A 13,563-nucleotide genomic window follows, 5' to 3' on the forward strand; every position below is an offset into this window, starting at 1 on the left:
AGCAGCAAAAATTTCCAAGGTGGGATGCATGAAAACTAAAATAAAAACTCAGGAAGTTTGTCCTGGAACACCTTCTATTGGCATGCCAAGAGTGAATTCAACAGGCAGGAGAGCGGCAGCCACCGTCCTGCAGCTGTCTGCGAGCTTCGCACACAAGCCGGCTTCTTCGCGGCTTCGTTCTTCGCCTCTTGCAAGCTACCGCGATCTCCGGCTGCCGGAGGCCAAGAAGCGGCAACTTCGCGCACAGATCACTGGAGCGGCAGCGGTGCGCTCCGAAGCGCCGCTTTTGCCGAAAGACGCCGGCAAGCGGCACTTGCTTTCGGCCAGCTGCGGAGCTCCGTATTCTGCCTCTCTAGTCGCCTACATCTTAGCGCAAAGCTTTTCCGCTCCAGTTCTCAAGGAGAAAGTGTCCCAGCACTGCTCACTTAGCCCGACCTTGCCAGGAAATGAGATTTGCTGCACATTCCAAGGACACTGCATTTTCCTGGGCAAGCTGCAACCTGCTGGCAAATGGCCGTGCTCTCTGCCCACTCCTGCCCAGTTCTTGGTACTAGCGGGCACGTTGCAGCCTGGCGAAGGCAAGAAACCTGGAGAGCTGTCACAGAGCAGAAGGGCAGCTGAGATGCTGAAAAGCAGCAAAGCTGAACTGCCTGCCTCAACTTCAGCAGTGTGTAATTGACTGAAGGCGAAAAACCAAGCAGCAGAGCAGCGGGCTTCTGTGCGCACTGAAGGCAATTGCTAGAATCCAGCAGCTGCTCCTCGCCAAGCACAGTCAACTGCCTGTGTTCTTGCTTCTTGACCAACTCACAGTTGCCCTTCTTCTCAGCAGCTGCCACCGTGTTCTCTGCATCTCGGAGCCTCTGGGGAGCAGCAAGAATTTCCAAGGTGGGATGTAGTAGGACTACGTCAAAACCCAGGCAAATTGTCCTGGAACACCTTCCACTCGCATGCCAAGAGTGAATTCAACAGGCTTGGAGAGCGGCAGCCACCGTCCTGCAGCTGTCTGCGAGCTTCGCACACAAGCCGGCTTCTTCGCGGCTTCGTTCTTCGCCTCTTGCAAGCTACCGCGATCTCCGGCTGCCTGAGGCCAAGAAGCGGCAACTTCGCGCACAGATCACTGGAGCGGCAGCGGTGCGCTCCGAAGCGCCGCTTTTGCCGAAAGACGCCGGGAAGCGGCACTTGCTTTCGGCCAGCTGCGGAGCTCCGTATTCTGCCTCTCTAGTCGCCTACATCTTAGCGCAAAGCTTTTCCGCTCCAGTTCTCAAGGAGAAAGTGTCCCAGCACTGCTCACTTAGCCCGACCTTGCCAGGAAATGAGATTTGCTGCACATTCCAAGGACACTGCATTTTCCTGGGCAAGCTGCAACCTGCTGGCAGATGGCCGTGCTCTCTGCCCACTCCTGCCCAGTTCTTGGTACTAGCGGGCACGTTGCAGCCTGGCGAAGGCAAGAAACCTGGAAAGCTGTCACAGAGCAGAAGGGCAGCTGAGATGCTGAAAAGCAGCAAAGCTGAACTGCCTGCCTCAACTTCAGCAGTGTGTAATTGACTGAAGGCGAAAAACCAAGCAGCAGAGCAGCGGGCTTCTGTGCGCACTGAAGGCAATTGCTAGAATCCAGCAGCTGCTCCTCGCCAAGCACAGTCAACTGCCTGTGTTCTTGCTTCTTGACCAACTCACAGTTGCCCTTCTTCTCAGCAGCTGCCACCGTGTTCTCTGCATCTCGGAGCCTCTGGGGAGCAGCAAGAATTTCCAAGGTGGGATGTAGTAGGACTACGTCAAAACCCAGGAAAATTGTCCTGGAACACCTTCCACTCGCATGCCAAGAGTGAATTCAACAGGCAGGAGAGCGGCAGCCACCGTCCTGCAGCTGTCTGCGAGCTTCGCACACAAGCCGGCTTCTTCGCGGCTTCGTTCTTCGCCTATGCAAGCTACCGCGATCTCCGGCTGCCTGAGGCCAAGAAGCGGCAACTTCGCGCACAGATGACTGGAGCGGCAGCGGTGCGCTCCGAAGCGCCGCTTTTGCCGAAAGACGCCGGGAAGCGGCACTTGCTTTCGGCCAGCTGCGGAGCTCCGTATTCTGCCTCTCTAGTCGCCTACATCTTAGCGCAAAGCTTTTCCGCTCCAGTTCTCAAGGAGAAAGTGTCCCAGCACTGCTCACTTAGCCCGACCTTGCCAGGAAATGAGATTTGCTGCACATTCCAAGGACACTGCATTTTCCTGGGCAAGCTGCAACCTGCTGGCAAATGGCCGTGCTCTCTGCCCACTCCTGCCCAGTTCTTGGTACTAGCGGGCACGTTGCAGCCTGGCGAAGGCAAGAAACCTGGAGAGCTGTCACAGAGCAGAAGGGCAGCTGAGATGCTGAAAAGCAGCAAAGCTGAACTGCCTGCCTCAACTTCAGCAGTGTGTAATTGACTGAAGGCGAAAAACCAAGAAGCAGAGCAGCGGGCTTCTGTGCGCACTGAAGGCAATTGCAAGAATCCAGCAGCTGCTCCTCGCCAAGCACAGTCAACTGCCTGCGTTCTTGCTTCTTGACCAACTCACAGTTGCCCTTCTTCTCAGCAGCTGCCACCGTGTTCTCTGCATCTCGGAGCCTCTGGGGAGCAGCAAGAATTTCCAAGGTGGGATGCATGAAAACTAAAATAAAAACTCAGGAAGTTTGTCCTGGAACACCTTCTATTGGCATGCCAAGAGTGAATTCAACAGGCAGGAGAGCGGCAGCCACCGTCCTGCAGCTGTCTGCGAGCTTCGCACACAAGCCGGCTTCTTCGCGGCTTCGTTCTTCGCCTCTTGCAAGCTACCGCGATCTCCGGCTGCCTGAGGCCAAGAAGCGGCAACTTCGCGCACAGATGACTAGAGCGGCAGCGGTGCGCTCCGAAGCGCCGCTTTTGCCGAAAGACGCCGGGAAGCGGCACTTGCTTTCGGCCAGCTGCGGAGCTCCGTATTCTGCCTCTCTAGTCGCCTACATCTTAGCGCAAAGCTTTTCCGCTCCAGTTCTCAAGGAGAAAGTGTCCCAGCACTGCTCACTTAGCCCGACCTTGCCAGGAAATGAGATTTGCTGCACATTCCAAGGACACTGCATTTTCCTGGGCAAGCTGCAACCTGCTGGCAGATGGCCGTGCTCTCTGCCCACTCCTGCCCAGTTCTTGGTACTAGCGGGCACGTTGCAGCCTGGCGAAGGCAAGAAACCTCGAGAGCTGTCACAGAGCAGAAGGGCAGCTGAGATGCTGAAAAGCAGCAAAGCTGAACTGCCTGCCTCAACTTCAGCAGTGTGTAATTGACTGAAGGCGAAAAACCAAGCAGCAGAGCAGCGGGCTTCTGTGCGCACTGAAGGCAATTGCTAGAATCCAGCAGCTGCTCCTCGCCAAGCACAGTCAACTGCCTGTGTTCTTGCTTCTTGACCAACTCACAGTTGCCCTTCTTCTCAGCAGCTGCCACCGTGTTCTCTGCATCTCGGAGCCTCTGGGGAGCAGCAAGAATTTCCAAGGTGGGATGTAGTAGGACTACGTCAAAACCCAGGAAAATTGTCCTGGAACACCTTCCACTCGCATGCCAAGAGTGAATTCAACAGGCTTGGAGAGCGGCAGCCACCGTCCTGCAGCTGTCTGCGAGCTTCGCACACAAGCCGGCTTCTTCGCGGCTTCGTTCATCGCCTCTTGCAAGCTACCGCGATCTCCGGCTGCCTGAGGCGAAGAAGCGGCAACTTCGCGCACAGATCACTGGAGCGGCAGCGGTGCGCTCCGAAGCGCCGCTTTTGCCGAAAGACGCCGGGAAGCGGCACTTGCTTTCGGCCAGCTGCGGAGCTCCGTATTCTGCCTCTCTAGTCGCCTACATCTTAGCGCAAAGCTTTTCCGCTCCAGTTCTCAAGGAGAAAGTGTCCCAGCACTGCTCACTTAGCCCGACCTTGCCAGGAAATGAGATTTGCTGCACATTCCAAGGACACTGCATTTTCCTGGGCAAGCTGCAACCTGCTGGCAGATGGCCGCGCTCTCTGCCCACTCCTGCCCAGTTCTTGGTACTAGCGGGCACGTTGCAGCCTGGCGAAGGCAAGAAACCTGGAGAGCTGTCACAGAGCAGAAGGGCAGCTGAGATGCTGAAAAGCAGCAAAGCTGAACTGCCTGCCTCAACTTCAGCAGTGTGTAATTGACTGAAGGCGAAAAACCAAGAAGCAGAGCAGCGGGCTTCTGTGCGCACTGAAGGCAATTGCAAGAATCCAGCAGCTGCTCCTCGCCAAGCACAGTCAACTGCCTGTGTTCTTGCTTCTTGACCAACTCACAGTTGCCCTTCTTCTCAGCAGCTGCCACCGTGTTCTCTGCATCTCGGAGCCTCTGGGGAGCAGCAAGAATTTCCAAGGTGGGATGCATGAAAACTAAAATAAAAACTCAGGAAGTTTGTCCTGGAACACCTTCTATTGGCATGCCAAGAGTGAATTCAACAGGCAGGAGAGCGGCAGCCACCGTCCTGCAGCTGTCTGCGAGCTTCGCACACAAGCCGGCTTCTTCGCGGCTTCGTTCTTCGCCTCTTGCAAGCTACCGCGATCTCCGGCTGCCTGAGGCCAAGAAGCGGCAACTTCGCGCACAGATCACTGGAGCGGCAGCGGTGCGCTCCGAAGCGCCGCTTTTGCCGAAAGACGCCGGGAAGCGGCACTTGCTTTCGGCCAGCTGCGGAGCTCCGTATTCTGCCTCTCGAGTCGCCTACATCTTAGCGCAAAGCTTTTCCGCTCCAGTTCTCAAGGAGAAAGTGTCCCAGCACTGCTCACTTAGCCCGACCTTGCCAGGAAATGAGATTTGCTGCACATTCCAAGGACACTGCATTTTCCTGGGCAAGCTGCAACCTGCTGGCAGATGGCCGTGCTCTCTGCCCACTCCTGCCCAGCTCTGGGTAGTAGCGGGCACGTTGCAGCCTGGCGAAGGCAAGAAACCTGGAGAGCTGTCACAGAGCAGAAGGGCAGCTGAGATGCTGAAAAGCAGCAAAGCTGAACAGCCTGCCTCAACTTCAGCAGTGTGTAATTGACTGAAGGCGAAAAACCAAGCAGCAGAGCAGCGGGCTTCTGTGCGCACTGAAGGCAATTGCTAGAATCCAGCAGCTGCTCCTCGCCAAGCACCGTCAACTGCCTGTGTTCTTGCTTCTTGACCAACTCACAGTTGCCCTTCTTCTCAGCAGCTGCCACCGTGTTCTCTGCATCTCGGAGCCTCTGGGGAGCAGCAAGAATTTCCAAGGTGGGATGTAGTAGGACTACGTCAAAACCCAGGAAAATTGTCCTGGAACACCTTCCACTCGCATGCCAAGAGTGAATTCAACAGGCTTGGAGAGCGGCAGCCACCGTCCTGCAGCTGTCTGCGAGCTTCGCACACAAGCCGGCTTCTTCGCGGCTTCGTTCTTCGCCTATGCAAGCTACCGCGATCTCCGGCTGCCTGAGGCCAAGAAGCGGCAACTTCGCGCACAGATCACTGGAGCGGCAGCGGTGCGCTCCGAAGCGCCGCTTTTGCCGAAAGACGCCGGGAAGCGGCACTTGCTTTCGGCCAGCTGCGGAGCTCCGTATTCTGCCTCTCTAGTCGCCTACATCTTAGCGCAAAGCTTTTCCGCTCCAGTTCTCAAGGAGAAAGTGTCCCAGCACTGCTCACTTAGCCCGACCTTGCCAGGAAATGAGATTTGCTGCACATTCCAAGGACACTGCATTTTCCTGGGCAAGCTGCAACCTGCTGGCAAATGGCCGTGCTCTCTGCCCACTCCTGCCCAGTTCTTGGTACTAGCGGGCACGTTGCAGCCTGGCGAAGGCAAGAAACCTGGAGAGCTGTCACAGAGCAGAAGGGCAGCTGAGATGCTGAAAAGCAGCAAAGCTGAACTGCCTGCCTCAACTTCAGCAGTGTGTAATTGACTGAAGGCGAAAAACCAAGCAGCAGAGCAGCGGGCTTCTGTGCGCACTGAAGGCAATTGCTAGAATCCAGCAGCTGCTCCTCGCCAAGCACAGTCAACTGCCTGTGTTCTTGCTTCTTGACCAACTCACAGTTGCCCTTCTTCTCAGCAGCTGCCACCGTGTTCTCTGCATCTCGGAGCCTCTGGGGAGCAGCAAGAATTTCCAAGGTGGGATGTAGTAGGACTACGTCAAAACCCAGGCAAATTGTCCTGGACCACCTTCCACTCGCATGCCAAGAGTGAATTCAACAGGCTTGGAGAGCGGCAGCCACCGTCCTGCAGCTGTCTGCGAGCTTCGCACACAAGCCGGCTTCTTCGCGGCTTCGTTCTTCGCCTATGCAAGCTACCGCGATCTCCGGCTGCCTGAGGCCAAGAAGCGGCAACTTCGCGCACAGATGACTGGAGCGGCAGCGGTGCGCTCCGAAGCGCCGCTTTTGCCGAAAGACGCCGGGAAGCGGCACTTGCTTTCGGCCAGCTGCGGAGCTCCGTATTCTGCCTCTCTAGTCGCCTACATCTTAGCGCAAAGCTTTTCCGCTCCAGTTCTCAAGGAGAAAGTGTCCCAGCACTGCTCACTTAGCCCGACCTTGCCAGGAAATGAGATTTGCTGCACATTCCAAGGACACTGCATTTTCCTGGGCAAGCTGCAACCTGCTGGCAGATGGCCGTGCTCTCTGCCCACTCCTGCCCAGTTCTTGGTACTAGCGGGCACGTTGCAGCCTGGCGAAGGCAAGAAACCTGGAGAGCTGTCACAGAGCAGAAGGGCAGCTGAGATGCTGAAAAGCAGCAAAGCTGAACTGCCTGCCTCAACTTCAGCAGTGTGTAATTGACTGAAGGCGAAAAACCAAGCAGCAGAGCAGCGGGCTTCTGTGCGCACTGAAGGCAATTGCTAGAATCCAGCAGCTGCTCCTCGCCAAGCACCGTCAACTGCCTGTGTTCTTGCTTCTTGACCAACTCACAGTTGCCCTTCTTCTCTGCAGCTGCCACCGTGTTCTCTGCATCTCGGAGCCTCTGGGGAGCAGCAAGAATTTCCAAGGTGGGATGTAGTAGGACTACGTCAAAACACAGGAAAATTGTCCTGGAACACCTTCCACTCGCATGCCAAGAGTGAATTCAACAGGCTTGGAGAGCGGCAGCCACCGTCCTGCAGCTGTCTGCGAGCTTCGCACACAAGCCGGCTTCTTCGCGGCTTCGTTCTTCGCCTATGCAAGCTACCGCGATCTCCGGCTGCCTGAGGCCAAGAAGCGGCAACTTCGCGCACAGATCACTGGAGCGGCAGCGGTGCGCTCCGAAGCGCCGCTTTTGCCGAAAGACGCCGGGAAGCGGCACTTGCTTTCGGCCAGCTGCGGAGCTCCGTATTCTGCCTCTCTAGTCGCCTACATCTTAGCGCAAAGCTTTTCCGCTCCAGTTCTCAAGGAGAAAGTGTCCCAGCACTGCTCACTTAGCCCGACCTTGCCAGGAAATGAGATTTGCTGCACATTCCAAGGACACTGCATTTTCCTGGGCAAGCTGCAACCTGCTGGCAGATGGCCGTGCTCTCTGCCCACTCCTGCCCAGTTCTTGGTACTAGCGGGCACGTTGCAGCCTGGCGAAGGCAAGAAACCTCTGAAACGATACGCGGAAGAAATCAATAGACTCCATAACCTGGGGTAGTTATGAAGTGGGTACGTATGTCAGCGCCCGGCGCAAGTGAGATAGCTCTCCAAAACTTGTGCCCCGAGCCTCAGTCTGACCCACACTTTTATTCTTAAAGACGTTCCATATGCAATACATTGCACAACTTTTTCATGCATATTCCACCCCTGGCCCCGCCTGTCCTCGCTTCTCATGCGAAGTAAGTCCACGCCCTTCTGGGCATGCGTGGTTTGCTGTGGTGGTCGTAGGGGGGTCTCTTGGTGGTCATGAGGCTGAAGATTGTGGTCTTCCTCATGATTGAACTTTTGAACTTTTCCTCTCTGCGCGTGCGCTTTTGGTCCTTTGGTGCTTATCTGAGTACGTCTGTCAGTCTTGATGGGCTTGGAGACAGAGGAGCTTCTTTATCTGGGTTCTTTCCTTCTTCTGGTATTGTTCTCTATGCAAGAAGCTTCAGAAATTTGCATTTTCCTATGCCCTTTGTACTAGGCAGAGGTTTCTTAAGTAAAAGGTTGAAAATTCAACACATAACTCTACAAGCTAAATTAGAAATGCTTCATTCATTTTGTTAACCTAACTCTAAAAATCTCTGCTTCAGTCCCCCCTTTTCTTAAAATAGATTAAATTCTTTTACTACAGGGGTCTTGATTTAAATTCTGATCTACTATCATGACCGTCCTCTTTCAGTAAGATTCTATGAGTTCTAGAGAGTGATGTCAGACTGGCTATGTGTTTTAACATCCTCGAATTCTACATGAGTGTTAAAGTAGACATCATTAAACTTACAGTAACTAAAATTAATAGGATTATAATTGGGTGACATAAAGTCTTCTAAACAGTGTATTTCACTAGTTATGACTTGTGTTTATTAGCTAGTGATTGGTGCTGGATACACCAAGTTAAGAGACTTAACATACAGGAGGTTAGTGACATGTCTTGGGTAGACATTCTCTTTCGCACCCCATATGGTTTTTCATAAAGCAATTCAAAGTGGTTTAGCTTTTCTTTAGTCTTGGGTTTGGTTCGGATCTGCAGTAGTGCTAATGGGAGGGATTGAGTCCATGAAAATTAGCTTCTTGTCCCAATTGTACAATTTGTTGTTTGATCAAATGATTCATTTTTTTTACCTGACCACTTGATTGTGGGTTATATGGGGTGCGAAGTTCTCAGTCTATGTTCAAGTATTGGCTAACTTGTTGCACGAATTTTACAATAAAATGTGGTCCTCTATTTGAGGAGATTGTGGCCAGGACTCTAAAGCGTGGTATGTTTTCTTGTACCAATACCTTAGTTACTTCTTGAGCTTTAGAAGTCCTGGTGGGGAATGCTTCTGGCCATCCTGAAAAGGTATCTGTTAGCACCAGGAAAAACTTATACCCCCCTTTTCTTGGCAATTCTGTACAATCAATCTGCCATTGCTGCTCTGGCCCATGACCCTTCCTAATCTGGCTAAGCTTTGGTTTGGGAGTATTTTTGGGGTTGGTCTGGAGGCAAAGGTCACATTGTCGAGTTGTAAATGTCTAGTTATGCTAGAGCATCAATACCCCAATGGTTTTCTGGTGTTCTTCCTTTATTAGGGACCATCATAAATAGGAGGGTAGAACTAATTTTCCTTCTATGGTGGCCCATCCCTCTTGGTTATAGTCTCCTTTTTGCTCATAGATTAATTTTTTTCTGGTTTGTTGTATCTTGGCTTACCTTTAGGGGAAATTTGCCCGTCTTGCTGCTTCTTTTGCTTCCCTATCTGCCAGCTCGTTTCCTTCTTCCAATTCGGAGTTGATCTTCTGATGTGCCTTAATGTGCATGATCGCTACTTTCTCTGGCAACTGGACTGCTGCTAGAAGTCGCAGTACTTCTGATGCATCTTTAATATTTTTCCCTTGAGACTTCAGCAGTCCTCTCTCTTTCTAAATGGCTCTGTGAGCATGCACTACTCCAAATGCATACTTTGAGTCCGTGTATATGTTTATTTCTTTCCCTCTTGCCAATTCTAGGGCCCGAGTTAGAGCAATTATCTCGGCCTTCTGTGCAGAGGTATTTGTTGGCAGGGGCCCAGATGATATTACTTCCTTGCACGTTGGAACTGCCTAGCCGGCGTGCCGTTTTCCACTGATGATATAACTGCTTCCATCAGTAAACGAGACTTCTGCATTCTCGAGAGGGGTGTCCTTCGAGTCAGGGCAGCTGGAGTAGGTGGCTTCAATGGTCTCCAGGCAGTCATGTTCCACTGGTTCCCCTTGGTTTCTACTGAGGAAGGAGGCTGGATTGACAATGTTAGCCACTACTATCTCTACATCATCTTGCTCCGCTATGATAGCTTGGTATCTCAGGAGCCGTTGTGGGGAAAGCCAATGCCCACCTTTTACCTCTAGCACTGCAGACACTGTGTGAGACACTAGCACAGTTCTTTTCTGGCCTAGGGTGAATTTGTGTGCCTCTTGGATGTTCAGGACGACTGCTGCAACAGCTCTGAGGCACCCAGGCCACCCTTTAGCTGCTGTATCCAATTGCTTAGAGAAGTAAGCCACTGCTCTCCGATATGGGCCCAGGTCCTGTGCTAGTATTCCTAAGGCGATTCCTTGCTTCTCATGGGAGAATAAAAGGAAAGGCTTACTCACGTCCGGCAATCTCAGGGCTGGAGCTGACATGAGGGCTTTTTTCAGCTGGTTGAAAGCTTGCGTAGCTTCCTTTGTCTCTTGGATGTTCCTGCTTTCAGTTGCAATCAGTTCATAGAAGGGCTTAACAAACAGTCCATAGTTACAGATCCATAACCTGCACCACCCTGTCATCCTCAGGAAAGTTCGTAGTTCCTTTACCGTCTGAGGTTTTGGGGTCTGGCATATTGCCTCCTTCCGGCTTTGGCCCAAGGTACGTTGTCTAGCACTGACTTCGTAACCCAGATAAGTTACTTTCTGTTTTACTACTTGGGCTTTTTTCTTTGATACTCGGTACCCTTGGAGCCCCAAAAAGTTCAAGAGGCTTATCGTCCAGGCCGTGCATGCTTCCCTTGTCCGTGTGGCTATCAGGATGTCATCTACGTACTCTAGCAACTTCCCTTCCTCTGGAGGGGCTTCTCAGGTCTCTAATTCTTTTGCAAGTTGTTCTCCAAACAAAGTGGGTGAGTTTTTGAATCCTTGTGGGAGTCTGGTCCATGTCAGTTGAGTTCTTGGCCCGCTCTTAGGATTTTCCCATTCAAATGCAAAAATTTTCTGGCTTCGTGGATAGGAAGGCAAAAGAAGGCATCTTTTAAATCTAAAACGGTAAACCAAGTTAGCTCGGGGGTTAAGCAAGTTAATAACGTGTAGGGATTGGCCACCACAGGATACAGATCCTCAGTGACCTTGTTTATGGCCCGCAGATCCTGTACTAACCGGTATGACCCATCAGGTTTACCAACTGGTAGGATAGGGGTATTAACACTTACATAACATAAGTTGGAACAAGGTATTATAGACAATATCATGGTCATCAATGGAAGCAATATTTGATGGAACTTTTTCAGTTCTGAGGGTTCGTAACTTGTGTTTGTCGGTGACAGCAGGGAAGCACAGTGAGGCTGCTTAACAGGGCAGGATGCATACATATACTTTCCTTCGTCTACATTCACTTAACTTTATTTTACTTACTCTTACACATAACAAAACAACCACAACAACAAGGTACCTTTTCTTTTTCAACACACCTATTACACTTGTAGGTGTCCCTGGCTAGTCCCAGTGTTCTTGGATACCCCTCAATCTAGCTGTGTGGTTCCCAACTCTAGATCCTGTCAGACTTCTCTTCAAACTGGCAAAATTTTTACTCAATCTTGGCTGCTCTCAACAACCCAGCAAACTTAATTCTGGGTGCTCTTGGAATGTTAATCCCTCAACCCAGCAGGTTTGACTTAACCCTGGATGCTCTTGGAACATTAATCCCTCAATCCAGCAGGTTTGAATCGACCCTGGATGCTCTTGGAACATTAATCCCTCAATCCAGCAGGTTTGAATCAACCCTGGATGCTCTTGGAATATTAATCCCTCAATCCAGCAGGTTTGATCTTGGATGTTCTCGGGCATTCTTATCCCTCAATCCAGCAGAATTTTTAGGGGCCCCTCCTACACATTTTACCTTTTATTTTTCCCCAATAGATTATGCCAAGAAAACCCTCTTTTTACCTTTTCATTAATTTTTTTTTCTAATTAATTACCTTTTACTCCCCCCCCCCCCCCCCCACTAAGGGGTCCCACTCTTTCTCTGAGACCCAGTCCCAGGGGGGGTTCTCTCACTCTTTCTATTACTTGCTTCGTCTCTTTACTGGCCGCTTTTCTCGCGAAAAAGACGGAAACGCAGCATGGGAGACTGCCGCTCTCGCTTAGCAGGTCTGGGGTAACCAGCCCGCCTCTGTCACGATCCGCTTCTTCCGGGGTGTCGTGATGGTTCTTTTCACCCATCCCAAAAGTGCAACAAAGGCAAACAACAAGGGACTATCAGTTAATCACAACAAATGCACCTTTAGTAGGGGCCAAAACAGTAAACGCGATAGTGGGGATCTGAAAGGAGATAAAAGGTTAGAGAGAGAACAGGGATATGGGAATAGCTACCAACACAGGCGAGATCCTCAGTGCTCCGGACGATGGGGATCCGTCTGTCGTGTCGGGGGAGTCTTCGAAGTTCTGGTCGACTCGGGGCTCCAATTATAGTCCACAGAGGAGAGAGGGGGGGAACAAGTGTAATAATGAAAGTCCATTGTAATCGCCCCGAGGGAACGGGTGAGTCCACAGAAACCACCAAAGCAAGACGAATCCAATGAAGAATAAGTCCATTTGAATCACTGAAGGGAAACAGGTCATGTCATTAGTGGTCAGACCACCAATTTCCCCTCCTCCCTATAGCAGGGGTCTCAGTCTCAGTCCTTGGGAGGAGGGTTCTCATTCTTTCTTTGTCACAGTGGTAACGAGGCAGATGAGGGGTCTTCAGTGAAGGACCGCGAGAGTCACCCCAAAAGTTCATTGGGCTTAAGAACGGAGATTAGAAGCAGGCCGCGCATCAGGCTGTCCCGTGCTGGCTCCATGTCAGGTCTTTGCCAAGTCCTTGCCAACTCCTTGCCAAGTTCTTACCAGGCCTTGTTGGGAACAGCCAGCATGACGGTTCAGTGGTCCCACCTGCGCTGTGTCCTGTTCTAAGCCGGAACTACAGTGGGGGAAGGGATTCTTTCTTGTGGCAATCGGAAGGCAGAATGGAAAATGAGGGGCTTCTGACGGGCTCTTACACCACCCCGTGACTGACGATTGCCCTCGAAAGATCTTCTTCAGCAGGATTCCATGGTGTCGTCGTGGAGTCTTCAGGACTCGTCAAGTGTTGGCAGCAGGTCCCAGGGAAAAGAGAAGAGGAAAAGGGAAAGAAAGAGAAAACGGGAAAACTAAAACAATCACAACATATTAGTAATCACAACAAATTATAATTAAACAATAAGCAAAATACAATTAGTAAATCAATAATAGTTATTTAAATAATAATCAATATGAATCAATTAAACAATAAATTGATCAAATAATAAACCAGTATCATCAATATTAAACAGTAAAGTAATAAACCTAGTATAATCGATATTACTCAGTACAATTTTATAAACAATAAACAAAAATAATTAAAACAGCGATTAGAACAAATCATAAAAGAAAATGATGTAAAACATATCTTCTAACCTTATCATCTTCTTGTGTCTACTGTCCTGGGAACATCTCTAGTGTAAAGGATGTCGGCCAAGTGGTGTGCATTAATTATAGATGTTAATTTTGTTCATCGTTTCATCATTCTCCAATTTACAATAAGCAAGATTACTGATAAAACAAAACCAATCATAACTAAAATCAGAAGAACAACAATGGGATGACACAATTTCTTCAGGATACCGGTGGCGGTGGGTGACCACCCGAAAAGGGTATCCCACCACTTGTGCTCGGCATCACTTTTCACCCTTTCTACAACACGATGTATTTCTTGCACATGATGATGAACAGTTACCAGAGTTTTCTGTCCATT

This window comes from Vidua macroura, chromosome 13 (assembly GCF_024509145.1).
Source record: "Vidua macroura isolate BioBank_ID:100142 chromosome 13, ASM2450914v1, whole genome shotgun sequence".
Classification (NCBI taxonomy): Eukaryota; Metazoa; Chordata; class Aves; order Passeriformes; family Viduidae; genus Vidua; species Vidua macroura.